Source organism: Leuciscus leuciscus (genome assembly GCF_965113295.1).
Source record: "Leuciscus leuciscus genome assembly, chromosome: 23".
Taxonomy (NCBI): domain Eukaryota; kingdom Metazoa; phylum Chordata; class Actinopteri; order Cypriniformes; family Leuciscidae; genus Leuciscus; species Leuciscus leuciscus.
The window spans coordinates 26,434,160-26,458,219 of NC_138747.1; the positions used below are offsets into that span (position 1 = coordinate 26,434,160).

A 24,060-nucleotide genomic window follows, 5' to 3' on the forward strand; every position below is an offset into this window, starting at 1 on the left:
GAAGCAGTGAAAGTATCAAATCTGAATTATGATTTAACCAACCAGTGGCCTGTGAGATTGCTGTCTTGAGTAAGCTCTTACTTTTTGTGGATATTTAATTTTTTTTTGTCATTTAAAGAGGACTAAGGTTTTATTTAATTTTTCCTTACCTTTCCTTTAGTGTGTATTAGCTTATAGCTTTTCATGCATGCTATAAACAATCTGCAAAGTTACAGTGCACAAAGTCAATGTCAAAGGAATATGATCTCTCCAACAGAAAACCCCTTCCTTAAATGCCTCATTTGTAGTCCCGCCATTGTTTCCGTAACATGGCTACATCACCATGTAATACATTTGCATAATGCCTCAAACAAAGGTAGTTCTAAAGCCTGGAAGAGTTTATCACTATGTCTAGAAAAAGCTTTTTACTCTGAGGGCAAAGCATCATTACATGGTCTTCCAAAGGAAAATTGAAGAATCAATGGCTCAAATTTATATTTAACACTATTCCTCGGCAGGACATATTGTTGCGTTCTCACCTTTTTTTTTTCAAATGACTTCTTTCTAAACTGTGGAGAACAGTACAGGTCACTGTGCTAACTGAGAAACGACAGAGTTGACATCACATCTGAAATGTAAGAGAGGTATAAATTATACAGCTGTGAAACGTTGTGCTTGTGAAGGTGGTTCGGGTCGATCTGCTTGTTCTTATTGACTGTGTCTTGACTTGCCAGTTAAAGTGGCATTACATTTCAGACACACATTTTAAGCGGTTAACCAATCACAATAGACTGGGCCGGCTGACCAATAAGAGTAGATTGGGCTTTTTAGAAGGCTGTTTTTTAAAGAAACCAAAACTAATATACAAACAAATAAATACAAGCAAATTTGTAATTGAACAGTAAGGGCCAGATTTACTAACAGCTTGTGCTAGGTGTATGATAGGGCCCGTGGTGTTCCCAGGCAAAAAAGACCGGCCTACACAAAAATTGCTTATAAATCACTCGTTACGCTATTTTATCATTAAATATTGGATTTAATCTTTTTGTATACTTGTTTTCTTTCAGTTAAGACAGGTTTTGTATTTTTGAAACTGATTGTTCGTAGGCCTTATTGATCTGAGCCTCATCGATTTGAGAATAAAGTTAATTTCTTTGAAAAAGAAAGCCTGTAATACTCAAAATAGTTTGTTTGTGCACTTGAATGTGTGTGTGTGTGTGTGTGTGTGTGTGTGTGTGTGTGTGTGTGTGTGTGTGTATGTGCGCAGATGCACAAGTATGTATGTATCCACACATGTGCAGGTCCGAAGCCTTTATTTTTGCAAGCCCACATGTTCATACGTGAACATGATGAACACACTCCTGAACAAACTGAATTGTTTCTCTGATTTTCGACTGCCCCTTAAATTTTTAGTGAACAGTAATTTTTGACCAATATAAGCTCAGATCAATGAGGCATACGATCAATCAGTTTAAAAAAAATAAATAAATACAAAACCTGTCCTAATTTAAAGAAAACAAGTAGACAAAAAGATTGAATCCAATATTTGGTGAAAAAAGTCATTTTTGACAGGGAACTTCACAAATGTGACTGTGCCATTTTGTACAAAATAAAAGCATTTCAAAACAAATTTCCTGATTAAGGAACTTAACTTCCTTAATTCCCCCAACCCCTGCCATTGAAAATTGACAAAATTATCCACAAATAATGCTTTTTTTCACACACAAAAAAGAGGTATGTAGGCTCAGATAAATAAGGCCTACGATCGATCAATTCCCCAAATAAATATTAAACCTATCCTAATTGAAAGAAAACAAGTTGATTAAAGTATTGAATCCAATATTTGGTGATGATGTAGCATTATAATGATAGATTTTTAAGCAATTTTTTGTAGGGCCATTTTTGACCAGGAACATCTCAAGTGTTACAATGTGGGGGAAAAAAACAGTATCAGCTTATTTGGGGAAGTTGTTAAACTCTGGGTGAGTAAAGTCAGTAAATTTTAGTCCAATGCAATTATACCAAATATATGCAAAAATAACATTAACTAGCATTTCCGGGTACGGGAAAATCCTCTCCGGGTCAAAATGACCCGAACACAACATAAGGGCTATAGTGTAACCGAATTATAAATTCAAGGATGTTTCAAAATTATTTTAAGTGAAAACTCACTTGAACACAACTTCTATCAAATCAAGGGAAGATGCTTTCCTCACAGTGTCACATCATATATTGATGATACTTGATGCCATTTTCCTTGCATCCACAATTAGGCATGTTTTTTTTTTTTACTTTGTGTTTAATGTATGTACATTTTAAAGTTCTTGGTTTTGGGAACTTTTTGATGGTTGCAGTTCAGTGTCCTCAAGCTAAATCAGGGCTAAATTAAAACCTTGTCAGCAAAGGAAAGAAATCAGAGCTGGGTTGTTTTTAGTTTAGTTTCTCCGGCACAGGAGCGGAGGTTACATGCATTTATTTTTTGAAGTTTAATAGCCTGTAGGCTTGGACTCCAAGATTACAAATACTCACAGCAGAATCAATAGTCCTCTACTATAGGGTGTTCAAAATTCTTACACAATAACGTGTTCTTTTTTAAGAAGTAACCTTCTAAGAGCTCTTCAGCTGTTAGTGAAATCTGAGCATCTTATATTTTTCAGGTTCTTTTAAAGTTCTTTGCTCTTAAAGGAATAGTTTACCTAAAAAAATCTGATGATTTTTCTGTGGAACACATAAGACATTTGTTTGAAGAATTTCTAAGCTGCTCTTTTCTTTTACAATGAAAGTGAATGATCACCAGGGGCTGTCAAGCTTAAAAAAATGACAAATCATTATTAAAATGGACCATATGACTAGTTTGTTACTTGTTTGTCTTCTGAAGTCATACAATAACATTATACGATAATCTGTCATTTTTGGATGACCATTCATTTCTGGTCACCATTCACTTGCGTTATACGGAAAGAGCAGAGTGAACATCATGCCTTCACTGAAAGTCTATGAAATTAGTTTTTTAGAAAGGGAAAACAATAGTCTCGTCATTTCCACTAATGTGACAGATTTTTGTCCCGCTTCTTCAGAGAGTGAGTTATATATTGAGATTTCCACCGCTGCTGTCTCTCCTGAACCTTGTTTTCCTCTCTGCGTGTCCTCTTTCCGTCAGTTTAATCAACGCTTTTAATTACTGACACTTTCAGTCGCCTTGTTCGTTCGGTTGTCACCTTCGGGAGATCCTGCCATGGAGGAAAAAAAAGGAGACCAAAAAAAGGACCGTTTCTTCCCGCGGGTGTTGGAACAGGCTTGGTAATAACCAGCCACTGCCAGTCAGTCAGCTCTGTTGCCAGCTTACGTCTCCGCATGGACCGCTGGGTTTTTCCAACATTGTCTTGATAAATGGATTTTTGCCTTGACTCGAATGTGTCCTCTTAAGATGGGTGGGACGAGGACGCTTGGGCTTACATTCCATCAAGCCTTAGTCACATCATCAGGGTCACATGAACATGTAACCTAGTTTCTCTCAGGCTTTCTTGCATTGCTATTGTAAGAGGTCTTTATCTATAATTATTTTCACAATGAAGTAAACAAAATAATTATATTTCAAGATATTTTTGGCCATTGTTGTTTATGTGAGTGGTCTGAGCTGAATTGATTTCTAAACAGCCCCATCCATCCATCCATCCATCCATCCATCCATCCATCCATCCATCCATCCATCCATCCATCCATCCATCCATCCATCCATCCATCCATCCATCCATCCATCCATCCATCCATCCATCCATCCATCCATCCATCCATCCATCCATCCATCCATCCATCCATCCATCCATCCATCCATCCATCCATCCATCCATCCATCCATCCATCCATCCATCCATCCATCCATCCATCCATCCATCCATCCATCCATCCATCCATCCATCCATCCATCCATCCATCCATCCATCCATCCATCCATCCATCCATCCATCCATCCATCCATCCATCCATCCATCCATCCATCCATCCATCCATCCATCCATCCATCCATCCATCCATCCATCCGTACTTTACTATTATACTTATATTTGATTCTTTATACTTCACCTCCCTGTGGCAACAGAAAGCTTTTTAACACCTAAAGCAACTGGGAAATACATGTAGCATGATGTGCAAACAGCATTTTCGAGTACGATGCAGGGTTGAAGACAAAAAGGTTGTACAGATCTTTTGGGTTATATACAACTACAGTCATTTATTCTGCACTTTTTTTTCATTTATTTCTTTTATTTATTGCTTGATTGATTTGGAATTTTCAGAAACTTCTAAAGATGCACATGATGATGAATATTTAAATGATCAGGCTGAAAAAGCACACAATGCCTGTTTAAAGTGTTCATTTTTAAAACATAATGAATATTACATCCAGAAATGCATAGATTTTCTGAGATTTACAAACCTATTTGGGTCGGGATGTCAAAAAATTTAAGAATTATTTTCAGGTAAATTACTTGCTGAATGGGACAAGGGCCTTTAAAAAAAAGGCAGTAGATGGTAAATATCACTTGTACTCACTTTAACCTTCAGAAATGTATGCTGCTGAGTGCTACAGCTGCCAATGTTTTGCTCCTCATTTGTTTCATAGTGTTCTCCAAGTTGCCTGTGTAATAATACAAGACTCATTATAAGGCACAAAACATGTTTTACTGCCGTCTCTCTATTTGGATTTTTTTTTTTCTTCTCTGCACAAGGTCGGCATTTCTCAGTCCTGTCATGTTGCATCTGGATGGTTCTCATGTTGCTTAGAGCGGAGAAAACATTAAGGTAGTCAACTCGTAAATATTTGATTTACCCAGCGCTGGAGATGGATTCAATTTTAATTGTTTAAGAAGCGGTGTTCTGCCCACATTCAAAAATTATAACGTTTAAAAATAACCAATGTTAATGGTCTGGGATGCGTAATTCATGATGATGCTTGAATGGACAATGGGTGTAATTATTGTGCATGGAAAACAAAACAGCTTTAATTTGCCAGAATAATCAGACATGCAAAGCTATGAGAAAGTAGCTGCCAAGCATAAAAAGTGATGTGTGATGTTTCAGAATTTGTTAAAGACTGCATGTTTACTTGAATCTCGTTTAGAGTTCTACAGTATGTAGAGGTCATAGCCTGTTTCATCTTAAACTGAATATTTTGGATCAGCCATGTACAGAATGACCGATTGGTTTCATTAATAAGCTGTCATGGAGAACTATCTTTAAAAATGAAGGTGGTGGAGGCTAGTGGTTGAAAAAAACTGAATTGGTAACTACAAGGTAGATTTGAGCCCTGCAAAGGATGATGGTGAACTATAAGGTGCAAGATACCAGAATGCTTTGGGGGGGGACTGTCCGGGTAATAAGTGTTCTTTAGATCCTATAAAAACACAAGTGGTGTCTTGTTTCTGAATGAAGCAAAGTTGGGTGAATCTGTTGGGTCAATAATGCAATAACTCACTCAATCACTTTTTGCCACCCATTGCCTTCACCATGTAACCTTGCAGAAAGAATTACTCCAGCACTAATGTACAGAGCCACACACATAACGTGGGGATTGATTGGTTCCCTCATTCTATTTTAGTTAAATTGCTCCTACAACTGGGTAATATCTTCCCTTGTTTTAGGTAAATCGTGGACATGTTGTAGTAATTTGTTCCCTCATTTTAATTGAGAGAACAAAATAGTACAATGTGTCCATGATTTACCTAAAACGATACACAATAATAATAAATTCAATAACAAGAATAATTCATTCTTAATTCATGGCCAGAGTATTTTCAAATATTTATCTTTATTTATGTTTTTTTTGTTTTGTCATGTGCATACTAATGGGTCATACTAATGCACAGTTTGGAATGTGAATAACAAAGCTTAAATCGTGTGAGCATAACAGGGAACAATTCCAGGCTTTTGGACTAATTATCTGATCTCTATGTTGCTCAAACAATCAAATTTGCGGACTGGAACTAACAAATAAACAAATGCTGTTCAAATGTTTGTCAACTACAATACTGTCTAGATTGAGAATATCCTGCCGCCAACTAGCAATAACAAGTAGAATTTGTTTTCTGTTTCTTGGATGGAAGTCATGTGACAAAAAGGCTTTTAAAAAAAGGAAAAGTTAAACCCTTCAATGTCAATAGCGTCTTAACATAGTGTGTTTAAGCTAACTGACAAATTAGTAATTAGCAATTACTGGTAGTTAGCATTTTCTAGCTGGTTAACTAATTTATAGGCCTAACTCTTTTATTCCACGGCAGGACCCATTTGACTTTAGCTGTGCATAAAATATAGCTCAAACTCTCTTTTATCCAGACACATTTCAAGTAAAGCAACATAACCACCCATCTGAATCTCCCTGTTGTCTCAATTAGCATTGGCTAACCTGAAGCACGCTAGTTTTTTTAGGTTTCTAATGATGCCTTAATAATAAACACAGTTGTCCAGGTTTACCAGTAATGACACAGTGTTGTTTCATGTCTGTGTGTGTGTGTTTGTTTCAGGCTCTCTTCTCTCATTAATTACATGAGCTGGGCGCTGAGGGAAAGTTCACACACTGAAGGTAAGTGTATTTATTGCATCGCTTTGACAATGAAATCAGCCAGGTTCATTGATTTTTTGTCTCTCTCGCACCGTTTTTTTATTTTATTTGGTGGACTTGTAAACAAGTTGATTACAGATAAAACAAGTAGGAGAACTGCTAGCGCACTTTAAATGAGCCCAGCAGATGTTTCTGGTAGTTGGCAGTGGTTGTAGCGCGCTCTGCTCATTGAGACTATGCTCATGCTATGCAGAAACGTATCAGCTCTTCAGAGAGCAGCACATGTGACACCAATCCCAGAAGACTCCAGAGATGAGGTAAAATGATAATGTGCTGCTTCTTTCTGTTGTTCTTTTGTCCTGTCTTTTAGAGTATACAAACACTGGCTGCATTCCATTGTTCTGTCCTTTTTTCTGAGTATGGTGGGCTCCCTTAAATAAAAGTATGGTAAAATGGGGCTGCATGTAGGCCCCCTACAGTAAAAGGCCCTCTTGATTTAGATTTTCCCCAAATCTCTACATGCTCAGGTTTACTGGCAGTTCTAGTGTTCCTAAAACTCTCCACTACTATGCTAATGTGTGGTTGCTAAAGTGGAGCTGAATTTTCACATGAAGGTCACATGATCCTTCAGAAATCATCCTAATACACCAATTTGGTGTTTAAGAAACTTTTCTTATTATTAGATTTAGCGATGTTGGAAATTGGGCTGCTTAATATTTTTGTGGAAACTGTAAATAGATGCTGTGTCAACAAATTAAGAATTTGTTTCCAAAACAAATTTTTGTCCATATTTTATTTTGTTCCCATTTTCAATCCCATTTCTATAAAATTGTTCCCACAACTTAACAATTTGTTCCCTTGTTTTAGGTAAATCATGGCCACATTGTACTAATTCTCTTGTTTTAATTGAGAAAACTAATTATTACAACATGGCCACGATTTACCTATTTTATTTGCTTTTGATCGAATTAATGCATCCTTACAGAATACGCACACCCATACATTTTCAGGACTCACAACTGCATTCTCAGAAAACTTGTGCTGTGTGAACGGAATCGGACTGGGGTGCGTTTGGTCGCACGTTCCGTTGAATTGTGTTGGTAACAAATGAAACTTGCGACCATAGGTGGCTTCGGGAAATGCAGCCCTGGACAGCTAATACAAGTGTGTCATAAAGTGCAAGAGAGCCGGTATGCGCTGCACAAACGAGTGGCTACTTTAATGGACGTCACCATCTTTGATATTACTTTGGTCTCTGTTGCTACAGTTACAGTGGTAAGAGAATAGTGTCTTGTGACTAGGGACTGTTACTTGACTCCCGTTGCATGTTCATACAGTGGGTACGGAAAGTATTCAGACCCCCTTACATTTTTCACTCTTTGTTATATTGCAGCCGTTTGCTAAAATCATTTAAGTTCTTTTTTTTCCTCATTATTGTACACACAGCACCCCATTTTGACAGAAAAACACAGAATTGTTGACATTTTTGCACATTTATTAAAAAAGAAAAACTGAAATATCACATGGTCCTAAGTATTCAGACCCTTTGCTGTGACACTCATATATTTAACTCAGGTGCTGTCCATTTCTTCTGTGTGACAGGCTGTGCTTATGTGTAGGGATGGGCACTGGGCAGTGGGCATTCTTACTACACACGAAACACCATCGGCCGTGGCCGGGACACCAGAAAATACACTCTTTTGGGGATTTATCTGGGTAGCCGTGAAAACGGCATTTGTGTGCAGGCAAGCGGGTGACAGAACCGACTTGTTGGCTGCAGAAAACACTGGAACAGTCACATTTTCTGGAACTGGACGAGCGAATAGCTTTGGTGTGAGTCCGGCCGCAGCGGGACTGGAACACCGTCGTTTTCCTAGCTGTGCTAGGACGACTTCGGGGCCTCGGGCTTCACCGTGATCCTAGGTCGCGAGCCGCGTCCTGCGGGGCGGCGACCGGATGAGCGGGAGCGCGGTCTCGCGCTTCTGGCCTGGCGGCGCTGTGAAGTGGAGGCAGTGGACGGTGGCTGTGGCTGTGAGCTCTGAGCAGACGGTTTCGCACGGCCTGCTGCAGAGCTGGAGCGCTTCGGGAGGAAGTGCTTCATAGCCTGAGACGCTTTCTGTACCTCTGCGAATCTCTCCGCGAAATCCTTGACGGAGGATCCAAAGAGGCCTGTGGCGGAAAGCGGGGCGTCGAGGAACGCGGTGCGTTCAGACTCGGCCATTTCCGAGAGCGTCAGCCAGAGATGTCTCTCAGACACGGTGAGAGAAGCCATAGTCCGTCCAATGGCTTGTGCTGCGGACTTAGTAGCACGAAGAGCGAGGTCCGTGGCACTCCTTAAGTCCGGCACGCAGATCGCGTCAGGTCCTTCCTCATCCAGCTTACGGAGGAGATCGGCCTGGAAGATCTGGAGCGTTGCCATGGTGTGCAACGCTGACGCAGCTTGCCCGGCGGCGGAGAAAGCGCGGTGGAGCAAGCTTGACGTCGTGCGGCAAGCTTTAGAGGGTAGGGCCGGCTTAGCGCGCCGTCCAGCGGAGGGCGGGCATAAGTGGGCCGCTATCGCCTCTTCAACCGGCGGCAGCGAGAGGTATCCTTTGTTCTTGGCATCGTCAACGGCGGAGAATGCCAAAGAAACAGCAGGACGCACTCTAGCAGAATAGGGGGCGCTCCAGGACTTGGCGACTTCTTCGTGTAACTCAGGAAGAAAAAGCGCCGGTCTGGACACAGGTGAAGCACGCTCCCCAGGCAGGAGAAATCCATCCAGCCGGTTGTGAGCGGGCTGCTCAGGCGAAGACCACTCGAGGCCGAGGCTCGCCGCGGCCTGTGCGAGTACTCGCATGAGTTCCGTCTCAATGGAAGCTCTCTTGCCTGACGAAGTGCGGGCAGGGGGTGCGGGGTCCTCAGAGCCCGCCCAATCCTCACTGCCTGACGCCAGGATAGAGCAGGAATCATCCTCTCCCAGCAGGGCTTCCTCATCCGCGATATCAACGGAAGCGGCGGCAGACGGCGGCCGCTGTCCGTCAGGAAGCGAAACAGAAGAAGCCGGGGAAGCAAGCGGGCGAACCGGCGAGCTTTGGCGGCTGAGGGAGGGTTCCGGAGCCCGCTGGGCACGGCGCTTTTTACGGCGCGACGCCGCGGCGGGCGGGGGAGCAGTCTCGGTGAAGACGGCTAGGCGAGTCCTCAGAGTCGCCATTGCCATCAGCTCGCAGTGAGGGCATCCGCCGTCAGCGAGCGCGAGAGCTGCATGTTCCTCACCCAGGCAGGAAACGCAGATCACGTGGCGGTCCCCGTCGCTGAGTGTGGCTCTGCACGAGCCGCAGGAAGGCATCTTTAAAAAGACGCTAGCTCTTTTAGAAATGTGTGTCGCGGCGGCGACACACACACACAGAAATACAGTGTAATTAAAAGAGAAGGATATAAGCGCCGGAAAGCGCAGCAGGAAGGCAGGAAGGCGGCGCGGCCAGCGACTTCAGTGACTCGTCCCGCTGAAGGTGCTCTCTCTCGACGGCGCGGCTTCTAATCCAGCTCCAGCGATGCGTGTGCTTCGCTTGAAGGATGAAAAATCAGATAATAGCTGCCTGCGAGCGATATTTATAGGCCTAGACCACGCCCATTTCGGCGGGACGTGACGCAGCGGGCGCGAAGTGCCCTGATTGGGTCTGACGTCACGCCAGGCCTCGCTTGATAGGCTGCTGCAGTTGCCGCAGAGCAGCCAATAGGCGCGCGAGCTGTCTCGCCTATGTCTGCATTGCTGCTGCAACGCGTTTTGCATTATTACAAAATTAAGGATAATTTTTGGCTTCAATATCTCGCGGAAAAGGATTTTCCCCTAGCGTAAGATATCTTACGCAGTACGAGAGACCTCTCGTAAGAGAACCAAATTTCTCTCACATTTCTCTTGTTATAAACACTATCTATCTACTTCCTGGCTCTGTGATCTAGCAGGAAAGACAATTTTATGTTAAGCATACTTTGCTGACCTTTCCGTTTGTCTCTCTCGTTCTCTCACGCACCTTTAGTGGAACTACATAGACACACGATACATACCGTATTGTAAATAGTTAACAGTACTTATGTAAAAAGTTAATCGTTATGATGCACAAACAGTGTGCAATGACTTAAATACTTGAAACCCTAAAATAGTCATGGGGTTGTTCAAATCCCAACCCCTTAAGTACGTACAGTACTAATAATAGTAATACTAATTAAACTCTGCATTCTCTTTCTATTCAACTTATCTTTGTGACATTTGAAATGAGGTGTTTAGTAGAGCTGTAAACACATGTCATAACAAATCCACAAATAAAAAACTCCCACTGCTAGTGCTTTACCAGTCTGACCACCCCACTGCTTATACTTTTCTTAGTTATGACAAGTTAATTTTCTCCCAGTGGGAATACGTATCCCAGGCAACAAGAACTGCCCCTGTGCTTTTCAGTTTGTATGAATTACTTTAATTTGCTCCTTTTCTCAGTGGCCTTGGTCTTGGTAACTACCTTGGTTCTAGAGACTGCAGAATCATGGTTAAATAGAAACCCATTCACAGAAAGCGAGACTAGTGCATGAGATTGCAAATTGCTGACTAATTTTGAATGACTGAAATGTGTAAACAAATGAAATTAATGACAAGAATATGGCATGTTAGGACAAGCAAACACTGTCAACTTTGTGATCTGATATCAAGTTTTAATGTTCTGTTGTACCATCTATTAATAGCCTGCTGACTCTGGAGGTTTAGACGAAAAAAATTCACTTGGAAAACAATAAAACTGGTGAAAATAATTATCTCGTAGACTTACAATGAAGGAAGGACCCGAGACATTTCTTGAGAGTTTGGGCATAATATAAACGAATCACAATATATAAAAAATTATAATTACAATATTTTAACGTGTATTTCTACGTTTAGTTTCATTGTGTTTTGGTTCTGTTTTCCCTGTTCTGGTTTGTCTGTGTTCCCTAGTTTCCTTACTTGTTAATTAGTTCTACGTACCTGTTTCTGTTCAGTAGATCTCTCCTTGTATTTAAGCCCTCAGTTTCCTTTGTTTCAGGGTCTGGTATTGTTTATTTTTAGCGTGGTTATTTCCTGCGATTCTCCTAAATGTTCCTAGTGTAATTTACTATTAAAGACTCCTTTAGTTATCCTTTATGATCGTGTTCTTACTACAGCCTACACAGCACCTGACTATATATGACACCTGACTCTAATGGTGTGTTCACACCAAACGCGAAGTGTATATTTGCATTGCGTTACTCGCTCCAGATTACTCGCGGGATGTTTCTTGTTTATCGCATCACTCGCCTATATAAAAACACTGTGCGAAAAGGAGTGTCTTCATGCACATCATCAACAACAACACAATTTCTAAGTGTCATGCGAATTTTCCGCTCGAGTTGAAATTGCGGAAGACGTACGCGATTGAGGCGAATATCGAGCGTTCGCGCCAAACGCGTTGCCCAATTTGTTTCATTCGCTTCTTTGCATTGACTTTGTATGTAATCTCGTGCAATTAATTAAATTCGCGTTTGGTGTGAACACGCCATAAGTCCGTCTAAAGTTTTTGTTTAATATAATTATATATATATATATATATATATATATATATATAGGCTATCTTCTTAATATAAGTTAAAGCATTAACTAACGTTAACTAAATGGATCCTTCTTTAAAGTGTTACCAAAATATATGGTAACACTTTAAAGAAGGATCCATTTAGTTAACGTTAGTTAATGCTTTAACTTATATTAAGAAGATAAAGAATGAGGGTACGTTTACACAACAACGATATTAAAAACAGAAAAGTTTTTCCTTTTGTTTTTTGCTGACAGATGACAATGTAGCCCAAGTTTTCCCATTTTTAGTTGAAAACTGTGTTGTGTAAACAGCCCCTGAGTTCGAAAATAAGCGGATTCAAACTCGGGTCATTCGCATCAAAAGTAATTTTGTGTGGTTTAATCAGACAATTGGTGGGGGGAGTTAGTATAAATAGCATCTGGCAACAAGGCGGCTGTTTGCACTTGGTTTTTATCTAGCATTTCCTTGCATTTAGGTTGTCCGTCATATCAGTAATTTCACAATTTAAGTTTCACAAACCTTTTTTGGTTTGCATTTTGAAACAGACATCTCTGCAAGTAATGAGAACTTATTGATGTTGATTCAGTATCTGCTTTGTCAGACTGATTCAAACCAACAGAGTCTATTTAAACGATTCAACCAAGAACCAGCTCATTAGTTTGTACATTGAACTATACTGACCATGCTATGGTCATTCTTTTTTTTTTTTTGCATTCATATTTTAAATTTGCCAATTTATCCACTGGTTTATCACCCACCTGTATACCTGTGCATGGCTCTTACATGTTAAAGGCATACCAAACTGTTTGATAGTTTAATGGAAAGGAAGGTCATTATTTCAGTCCATTTTAGCATGCACTGATAATAAATGGTGTTCCGTTAGCTCAACTAGTCAGTAGGTTCAACTCAAGTTTCAATAAGGTAACGCATACTATGCAGTACATACTATAATGTATAGCCTGAATGCACTGTGTATGCTACTTTGAAATACCACATGCCAAAATCAAGTTTCAAATAAAATCTACTGTCTAAAAAACAGGCTTCATGAATCTGAATTTGTTTTGACCCCAAATAACCAAAACATATATAAAAGTAAGCTTGATAACCAAATGCTCAAATGCAAATGGCCACTGTGTGGTTATAAACATCTTGAGGTGACAGGAAGCAGAGTGGTTTGTTTGACCAGAACTGACTGTAGAATGGGGTTATGCTCAATAGTGACTGTGCAGAGTCATGATTGATATGATATGTCATACAGAAAGGACAGACAATGACAAATGTATCATTTAATGTATGTCCAAATGTGTAATTAGTTATGTATCATTGGTTTGAACTTACTAAGAATTTCCCCCCCAACATCAATGTGCAGGCCTGTGGAAGGTTTAGGGTTGGTGTTAGAGTATTAAAGGAATAGTTCACCCAAAAGGGAAAATTATGTCATGAATTACTCACCCTTACGTCGTTGCAAACCCATAAGACTTTCATTCATCTTCAAAACACAAATGAAGATCTTTTTGATTAAATCTGAGAGCTTTCTGTTCCTCCATTGACAGATACGCAACTACCACTTTGATGCTTCAAAAAGTTCATAAACATATTGTTAAACTAATCCATATGAATTTGGTTTAGTCCAAATATTCTGAAGAGACTATCATTTTTATATGATGAACAGATTTAATTTAGGCTTTAAATCACATATGAACATTGATCAGCAAACATAAACAGAAGCTAAACCGCTTGATGTCCGAGAACAAACCTCTTGTGGAAGCTCAAATGTGCTGCATGACAAATGAGTGAACCTCATTGGTTCTCATGCTTGAGCTTCAGTTTACTACAACTGATGTGTGCATTGATGAATGTTCATTATACGTGAATAAAAGTCTTAATTCAAACTGTTCATCTTATGAAGTGATCATCCCTCTTTAGAAAATGTTGGACTAAACCGCTCAATTCATATGGATTAGTTTTACGATCTCTTTATGAACTTTTCGAAGTGTCAAAGTGGTAGTTGCGTAGCTGTATATGGATGGACAGAAAGCTCTCAGCTTTTCATTTTTGGGTGAACTATCCCCTTAACGTTCATCTTCGTTTACCTGAACAATGAACCTGATCGCACAACATAGACATGCAAGCGAGATCCAAACTGAACCAATCTGTCAACCCACATTAGGGTCTTCTCTTAAAGTTAAATAACATTATAAAAGTCATGAATATTTCTATAGACAATATCTTAGCCTGTTCTTTGATGGCAGCAGCCTACATATGGTTCATGGGGTGTCAGACAAGGTACTTCCTTGAAGAAGATCATATCTTCATATCTCTCTATGTTTTTATGTTTTATTGGAGACATTTGGACATAATTACAGGAAAACTGGAAAATCCATGAACATTTGTTTGAAATATAATGCGGTTACACTTTATTTTGATGGTTCAATTTAGAAATTCTACTAACTGTAAGTAACTTTGCAACTACATGTCAGCTAACTCTCATTAGAGTATTAGTAGACTGTTAGGGTTGGGGTTAGTAGAATAAGTTGACATGTACTTGCAAAGTTACTTCTAGTCAGTAGAATGTCTGTTGGGAGCATCAAAATAAAGTGTTAGCAGATATTAAGCAGACAGTCTACTAATATACCAAGTGTAAATGGTGATGTGTCTCAGTAAATCATGTGATTGTATCACTCAAGACGGAAGTTAATACTAGGTGTAAATAGGGCTTTAGATTGTCCTTCAACCTGCAATTCAAATGTGCAGCAGTCTCAATCAGGTCAATTCACAAATACAAGAAGACATTAGGAGTCCCTGCTAGAACACAATATCGACTCCATTTCAGCTCCATGAAGCGAAAAAGCTTCCTGCACAAAAAGGATTAAAACAGCCCTGGGCTATTTAGCAGACAATTTTACATAATGCCACATACTTTTCCTTTTATTGTTCTCTCTTTGTTGGCCGATTTCCTTCTTTAATTTCCCATCTAATGGAAAAGTTCTGGCTGATTTTAAAGGCATTTTTCTCTTTTCATGGGCCAAGCATTACGTTTTAAAACCTTGACAGTTTTATGGAAAGTAATTTAACTCCCACTTGTGATTATTTAAGAAAGATCTACACTTCTTTTATCTTTCATTATTCATCCCTGATTCTTAAAAAACGAAGGCTGGTTCATAGAAAGAGGAGTCATTATGTCAAACTGGTGGATAGCGCTAGATAGGATATTAAAATTTCACTCTTTCGTGCAAGGAGATTATTTTCCATTTTCCTCTCTCGTTTTTAACAATAACGTTAAACTGTGGATTATGTATTTTACCTACAGTTGCGGATGTAGTCGATAGCGCACCTTAATTTCTTACAGAAAAATCGTTCTTCAGGCTTGGTAAAAGACTTTTTGCCCCTTGGAATAATTTAGCAGCTCAACTACAGGGTAAATGAGGTCAAATATAGACTTAAACCCATTTGGTATTTCTGACAGGAACGCATGCTTGGAATAAACATTGCTAATGGGCAAGAAGTAATTGCTCTCCGACCCATTCTGAAGATAACGGCGCGACTGTCAGTGAATATAGTTCACACAATTATGAGCGAAGATGAACTGCGTGTCCCTAATTACTCTCAGGTAGATGGCCTTCTTGATCTATGAATTTTCTGTCAGCACATACAGAGGCTTTAACTATGATAGTGATGTAACTGAAAGCATCACTGGCCATTGTTTGTCTGTTTTCGCTTTCTAAAAACTTCTTTTTTTATTTTTTTTTATCGAAGAAACATTTGTATGGTAAATAATTGTATTGAGAATGTGAGTATTGTGGAGTCTGTTGGTTTTATCTCCTTCTTCTGGTGAAGACTGTGTGTGTGTGTTTTGAAAGGAAAACCTTGAAGCAACGAGAGCACTGGGGCCCATCAGATTAATATGTTATTGTTCCTGTAAGTACTCTTAGCTTGCACATATCAATATTCGTAGGCAGGGCTTGACATTCACTTTTTTGCTCGACATGGGCTTGACATTCACATGTTATAGCTACTCAGCATTTTCACAGCATTTTTTTGGCATTGATACAATGGAGAAAAACGGCCATATAGATTTTTTTTTTATATGATCTCAGAGTTTGGCAGCAGGTTTATTAGGCTGCTGTCACTTTAAGACCTGACACGCTGATCCATTATACTGTTACACATGCGTTTTCTTTCTCAACTGTTTACATTCACTTAAAACATAACTGACTGCGTTTACGTGAATGTTTGATCACAATGAGTAGCGAAAAATAACTCAATTTAGAGAGGCGGCTTTAAGTGCGTGGACTTTGGGTGTGAACACAAAATCTGTGGGAATGTTTCTGTTCTGTGGAAAATTAGTATTAGAAGCGTTTCAGATATATGGAAGCTTGTTTCCGCTACGGAATAAAACAACTTAAAATATAATTGCGAGTTTATATCTCGCAATTTTTACTTTTTAAATCAGAATTGTGAGATGAACTCACAATTGCAAGTTATAAAGTCCAATTGTGAGGAAAAAAAGACTTGACTTTTTAACACGTAATTCTGACTTTATAACTCACAATAAAAGATAAAAGTTAGAATTGACAACACTACATTGCTTTTAGTTTATTATTTCAGATGCCTTTTTAAAAGACTACAATTTGACTACTAGTGACTGCGTTCATGTCACTGCTGAAATACACCCGTATTTGGCGGGTGTTAATGTGAAAGCCATGTTTTCAATTATTTCTTTAAATCGAAGTTGTTATTCAGGTAGCTAGTTATAAAATATGTAATTATTAATTTATCTAATATTAATAATACTTTTTGGAAATGTGTTTTAGGAATGTCATATCAGATTTAAAGTAGTTTCATCATTAATGCACAAACTGAATGTAATTTTAGTAATTTTGTTGTTTTTGTCACTTAAAGTCTATATTGTTGTTTTTTTTTAAATTCATTTTAATTTCAGTTTTAGTTATTAAAGTTCATCAGGTTAAACTAAATTAAAATGACAATGTTGCCTTAGCAACAAGCTGAAATGATAAATTATACATAAATATATATACATTTCAGTTAATGTTTTTTAATGTTTTCCAAGCAAGAAAAATATTTTATTTATTTTTTTCACTAAATTGTTACATTTTTAGGTTGTTAACTATAATAACTGTGGTTTACACTAATGTTCACTGTATCGTGCCCCTAATAGCATGTTGCACTGAATTACATGCAAACACATTTCCAATGTAAAATCAAACAGCTGCATTCTTGTTTGTTTCGAAGCCTCTGGAGTGGTTAATTAGGGAGGGGCCAAAGACTGCTTATGATCATCTCATTTGCATACCACATATGTAAAATAATTCAGGACAGAAGCCATTAATGCTATTTGAAGCTTTCGTCTCGTAGTATTGGGAGAGATTTGGGAATATGCTCCCACATTCTCATCAAAAGCTGCGCTGCTGTTATAAATAGTCAAGAACCTCTTGAGCTTCTTAATATATGTTGGGTAAATCTCCCTGGAAGAAAGAAAAAATAATAAAATAATTGTTTCAACAGGACAAAAGCTGGGGAAAAAAAAGTCAAGGTGCCCCTGTGCTACGCCTAAACGCCTTCGTATGTTGACACACTTTCTACAGCTGTCCGACACTCCTATTCTTGGCGGTAAAAGGCTTCGCTTGTTCTCCAGGTTTGGAGATTGCTGCCATCAGTTAAGCAGTCCCTCCTGCCCTCTGCTCAGATCATTATCGCTGGGGCGCGGGCTGGCGAAACGCTTCTGTTACAGTGATCACGGCGGGTAATGGTCATGATCGTTGCGTTGAAGACACGGGCCTGTTCCGACATGGCTCAGTTTGAAGAAGTCCTCCTGAGTGCAATGCCTCGAAGAGGAAAAGACACTTAGACATCTCAAAGTGTCTTACATTAAGTACTTTTTCTTGTAGACACGTTCATCCTTCACAGAGAGGCAGAGAGCAAGGGAGCACATCACTGAAAACACACATGCTTAAAAATACATTTGTATTTCGCTTCAAGGAAGAAGAAAAACACCGTTCGTATTCCTTGCATGGCACATGCATTTTTGATGCTCGCCGGTGTCACGTTAAAATCCTCCCTCGTTACTCATAATCCATAATTGAAGATTACCTGTATAATTCCCTGTGATCTCGGCTTTTGAACCTTTTAATGATGGTTTGACTTCTGCGTTTCGAAAGAAATGAAGCTGGAGGAATTTTTTCTGATGTTTTTTTTAACAATATTGGACCTTGAGCGGTGAAACCCCCGGCACTGGTATTGTGGTATCATGTCGGCTTGGAAATCTCAACTGGTAAGGCAAAGATTGCAGCTTTGATCCCAAAAGTGCCCAAAATAGGAAAGGGCCTATTTCCTATACTACAGGGCTATCACAACTGTGCCGTCAAGCATAACACTTAAAGGTGTTATAACGGTTGTGTAAAGCATTGCAAATGATGTATTGCCTACACTGAGGCTGCACGATATAGGCCTTAAAGTGACAGCAGCCTAATAAACCTGCTGCCATTTGTGTCATTAATGTTAATCAAACAATATAAGTCAAAGAGAAAATCACTTTTGTAACTTTAATAAATATTAATTATTTATACAGTGAAGACTATGCAGCGTTATTTTACATTTGGTTATTCAATTTCTGTATCTAATATTGTAAGACTTACCTGAAAAACATAAAGCACTGTTCAGTTTCATTTGTATCTTACCAAAAAAACAAGACGGCTTAAATTCAAGATTTTTAAATGTGTGTGTGTATATATATATATATATATATATATATATATATATATATATATACATACATACACACACACACATATATTAACATGCCTAAGACTTTTGCACAGTACTATCTAGCTGGCCTTGATACTTCTATTAAATATTGGCTGGATTTGTGTTTATTAGTCCAGTCATTCTGAATGTTGACTGAATTTGAAAATAACCATTCATTTAATATATTTTTGAAGACTTAATATAATATATATATTTTAACTAAGCCCAAGCAAGAACATTAGTTCAACTTAGATATTTTTTGCTTTTCCAACATTTCATTCATTGGAATTTTTTCAGTGATATTTTCTGAAAAACTACTAAAGCAATAAGATCCAAGATTACTGTTTTTACTGTATTTTCGAATAAATAATTGCAGCCTTGGTAAGCATAGAAACTTTTCAAAAACATAAAAAAAGTAGTGTTTCCAAACTTTTGACAGTTACTGCACTGATATGTATAAGTCATATACATATATTTATAAAACATCTGCTTCTGTTATACAGATTTTTGAAATTTTCAATTTTGGAGTGTAAAATCTTAGTCTTAAAAGTGAAACCAGTTGAAAATTTATTTAAAAAAGGGTACATTTGTAGATCTTTTACTAATGTGATCATGCTTTCTGATGCTGATAAGAGTGTCATACCACATTATCACATTAAATATTGCCAATATTTACCATTTCCTTCAAGCATAACCCATAATCCCAGGTAGCTTAAATCAAACAGTCTCTGCAATTAGTGCGCTGCACTGAAAACGCATCTGCTAAATGACAGGTAACACATCCATGCATATTTGAATGCTTAGTTTTGACATCCTCCTCATCTGCCTGCAGTCTGTAAATCTCACATTATTGCTTATATTGTGACACGTCATTAATGCTACGTTAGAGAGATAATGTGAAGTCTCATCACCCGTCTTTTGTGACATGATTTAAATTAGATTTTGGTCTCACTACATTTCCTCTCCAATTCTCAAACGGCCTGTAAAATTTGCCCCTCTATTATCTCTTCCCAACCTGGTTGATTGTGAATGTCATACTTCAGGTAGAAATACTGGATTTTAAAGGAGAAGTTCACCACAAACATAATTTACTCACCCTCATGCCGTTACAATTATTATTATTTTTTATTACAAACATGTGTAACACAAAAGAAGATATTTGAAGAATGATCCAGCTGTTTTTTTTTCCAATTAAAAAAGTCACTGGTGTTCAATGGGGGCATGATAATGTGTACATAATGACCAACATTTTATTTTTGTCTGAACTATCCCTTTAAGAGTGAAGGTAGAGTGGTGAATCATCTCATGCTGGGTTTATGCAATAGTTTTGTTCATGATAATCGAAAGTGCTTCGTTCCAGACATCAAACGCTGAAATATACTGTCATTTTCCTCCTCTCTTGTCCTTAAGTGTTCTAAGACAGAATACTCATCCTCGTGAGCGTATTGTTTCTACTTTCCTTTTTTCCTGATATATTTTCCAAGCTCATTTCCTCTTATTTTCATCCCTCGTGCCTCAGTTGCTTTTTGCAATAATTTTTCTCTTTCTCTTTGTCCTTTTTTCCTCTCTCTTTCATTCTCTCATCTCAGTACGACTGAAAACACTGATGCACAGCCGTCTTGGCTGAGAAACAGAAGCAAGTATCCCCTCTTGACTGTGGTTTAAGTTAAATCACTGCCCGCCTTTCATGAGCGGCCATATTGTTTCTTTCTTTGATGTGGGTCTGCTTTTGTGGCAGTGTTTTGCTCCCTACCTGGAAAGGCATCCAGATGGAGGGAAAGGAGAGAGGGGTAAGCTTGTGTCCGCTTGCCATCTGTCCTCTATTGGGCAAGATATTCTTCTCATGTAAGAACACACAAACACACACACACACTCTATTGCACCGTTGAGCAGCTCAGGGGCAAAGCAATGTTTATTGTGTGGTTTTTTGAGCCAGTTTCATGAACTCTAGTATGGCTGGATTTTGTCACAGTTGGTAAACGTATGGAGTTATTGGAATTTGTTGTTTACTAAAATACTTGAAGCCACAACTTCAGTGTCATCGATCACTCTGGATCTTCATACAGTAAAGAAAAAAAAAAGTGTGGAATTAATGGTAAATAAACAGTAGTGGTTGCCAGATTTAACTTAACCCTTTCATGCATAGATGTCACGATAGTGGACAACCATTCAAAAAGCATTTTATTGAGTATGCTTTTGTTTTTATGGCATAGTTGTACATCAACCTCTTAGAATGTAATTTGCAGTTACATAAAAAAAAAGTAATGTGGTTACATAATGTACATTACTTGTAATCAGGGCTTGACATTAACACACGCCAAATTTGGCGTGTGTATTTCAGCACTGACGTGTAACGCAGTCACTCCAACTAGCCACTTTGACGGGTTGAATTTTATATATAATATATACAATTCTCAATTGTAGTCTTTTATAAAGGCATCTGAAATAATAAACTAAGTGCAATGTAGTGTTGTAAAAAATATTGATTTTCTTTATATCAATACTGAAATATCTGAAACGCTTCAAATACCCATTTTCCGCAGAGTAGATACACGATACCAGCTGCGCTTACACAAAATGCTGGACTTGGCGAGTATTCAGGTAAACACAGTCAGTTATTTTTTAATTGAACGTGAACATTTGAGAAAGAAAACGCATGTGTAACAGTATAATGGATATGTGCGTCAGGTCTTAAAGTGACAGCAGCCTAATAAACCTGCTGCCAAATTATTAGATAATATTACAAATATCTAAATGGCAGTTTTTCCCCATGATATCGATGTCAAAATTGTGGCCAGTGGAAATGCTGAGTGGCTAGTGACTTTGGAAAACCACTAGCAACAGTGGCTGCTGAGCAAAAAAGTTAATGTCAAGCTTTGCTTGTAATGCATTTATTTACATCAGAAAAGTAATCTGATTACGTAATGCTCAGTTTATTTGGCAATATTTTGAAATGTTTTTGACAAAAGCCTCTTCCAAGGTTGCATTTATTTGATTAAAATATAGTAAAAACAATCAGCATTAAAAAAATAAAATAAAATAAAAACTTTTTAGCACTTTTGATCAATTTAATGTGTCTTTGCTGAATAAAAGTATTAATGTCTTAAAAAAAAAAAAAAAAAAAAAAAGCCTTAGGGAATATTATTTACGCCATAAAAAAGCATTCAGCAGTTTTTTCCTAAGATTTTATGTGAGTCCGCTTTGTCTGCGCTCTTTAAAACTATGAGATATCTGCTGACTAGCAGCATAACACATGCCTTCATCCTCTTCCCCCTCTCATATTTCCGACACAATTCTGCTAATCCCTACTTTTTCCTGTTCCGGCACCAAATTGAGCTAAAACTTGTTTTAACCGCTCTAATATTGATTCTCTGCTTTGTTCGGCATATTTTCTATCTGTTGCCTCAATTAGAGAGAAAAGGTAATTATACAGAGCGTAAAGAGAGTGTCCTTCTATTTCGGATGACGAACGCCCGTCCGCTTTAATCAATAACCTTTGTCTGACGATAATGTGTGTATTTAGTAACTTGACTCAGGAAATGGATTAAAAGCTCAGAGGGAACAGGCCAATGAACCACAGTCAATATAATGGGGAGGAAGTCGTAGCTTGATATCTGTAATGGATGTACTTGGAGGGATTCATAACTATGAAATTGTGTTTTTTTCACAGCCGTGAGTGTCTAAAGGCTTTAGAAGAACTGGGTGATAAAATACAGATTTGATTATACATGATCAAGTTATCTCAGAGTATATTCATTACTGTATCTGAGAATATAAAACACCTTGGATGAGAGAAAAAAAACATTACATTCCAATGCATTTTATTGAAAGAAATTCTCTACAGAAAATGTTTTTCCACCATAATGAAAATGAATTGACTGGAATGAAAGGCAAATTCAGTTAAAACATTTAATTAGGACCTCTGAACGCAGAAACATTCATTCCTGAATAAATCCGTGTTCAATGACACTCTGTCGTGCATTTCCAGTTACATTTCTGACTCGGCTAAGAAAAGCCCCTCCTACCCTCCCTCCCCCTTTTTTTTTTCTTAAAAAAAAATACAAATCTACAGCTTCTAATGAGGAATTCAATACCAAGGCTTTTATTTATTTCCCGTAAGTGACACTGAATATACCCTCTTAACACTTAATTAGTGAGCAGTCTTTCTTCAAGTAACTTATTAGACTTTGACAGGCTTAAAAAAGACAGCATTTTGTTTTGACCAACAATAGACATATGCACCACAGTTGTCATATTTCTGATAGTTACGCACCGCAGTGTCACTTCCACCATTGATTCTTTGAACGTTTCTGGAATAAAATGCCTGCTTTTCTCTTAAGGTTAATTTCATAACTAACATTTCATGAATCCTAAATTCCCACAGTTAATTAATATGTAATAAAATATTTGTATTAATATATAATAAAAATATTCCTTTAAAAACTGATATTCACCTAGATTTTTATTTACTTTTTGTCTATTTGTATATTAAGCTCTTCGCCGACACTGCTGCACTGTAAAAAATTTCTAACCCTCCCAAATCAAAAATTTCAAGTGACCGATAACATCAAAATTTTGGCCCAAGTAAAATTCTTGTTGCAATAGTCTGTTAACATTGCCTCAATGAGAAATAATACGTCAGACTAATTGAAAAATTTAGATGTTATCGAACACTTGAAATTTTTGACTTGGGGATGTATTTTTTTTTTTTTTTTACAGTGTGTCTCATTGTGTAATGTTGGACAATTTGTATAAAAATTTATAGAAATCATTTTCTCGCATTTTGTATTGATATAGTTTATGATCATTTAGATCGTCATAGCTTTTAAAATGTATAATTATTGAGATAATGAATGGCTATGTCTGGGACATGGACCAACATAATCTCTACATACAAGCCAGTTTTTAAAGTAGGAAAATATATATAAATAGGCTAAATATGTGGTGTAAAAGGTTTTAATAGGAATTAATGACTGACTGAAAGAATAAATGAATGAATGAATTAATAAATGTATAAATTAAAATGAACAAATAAAAAAAAAAGAAGGAAAAAAAAGACAAACTCTTCCTGTTTAATGTCCCGCTGGCAGTGTTTCAGACAGCTCTGTATGTTAACAATGGAGCGGCTCATAGTGTTCGAATAAATTCACAGATTTGAATTCCCCGGATCAATAACCCATGAGCTAA

The 24,060-nt window shown here is 38.0% G+C and overlaps 1 protein-coding gene across 2 annotated transcripts in view; it reads left to right on the forward strand.

The window, feature by feature from the left end:
- Positions 1-24,060, forward strand: part of fhit (fragile histidine triad diadenosine triphosphatase) — a 369,232-nt gene that overhangs the window by 21,024 nt on the left and 324,148 nt on the right. The window contains exons 2-3 of one of the 2 annotated variants that reach the window (XM_082156593.1): positions 6,498-6,556; positions 6,789-6,852. The gene's annotated coding sequence lies outside the window, so the exon portion shown is untranslated. The remainder of the gene's footprint in view (positions 1-6,497; positions 6,557-6,788; positions 6,853-24,060) is intronic. The other variant, XM_082156592.1, reaches the window with a different exon arrangement.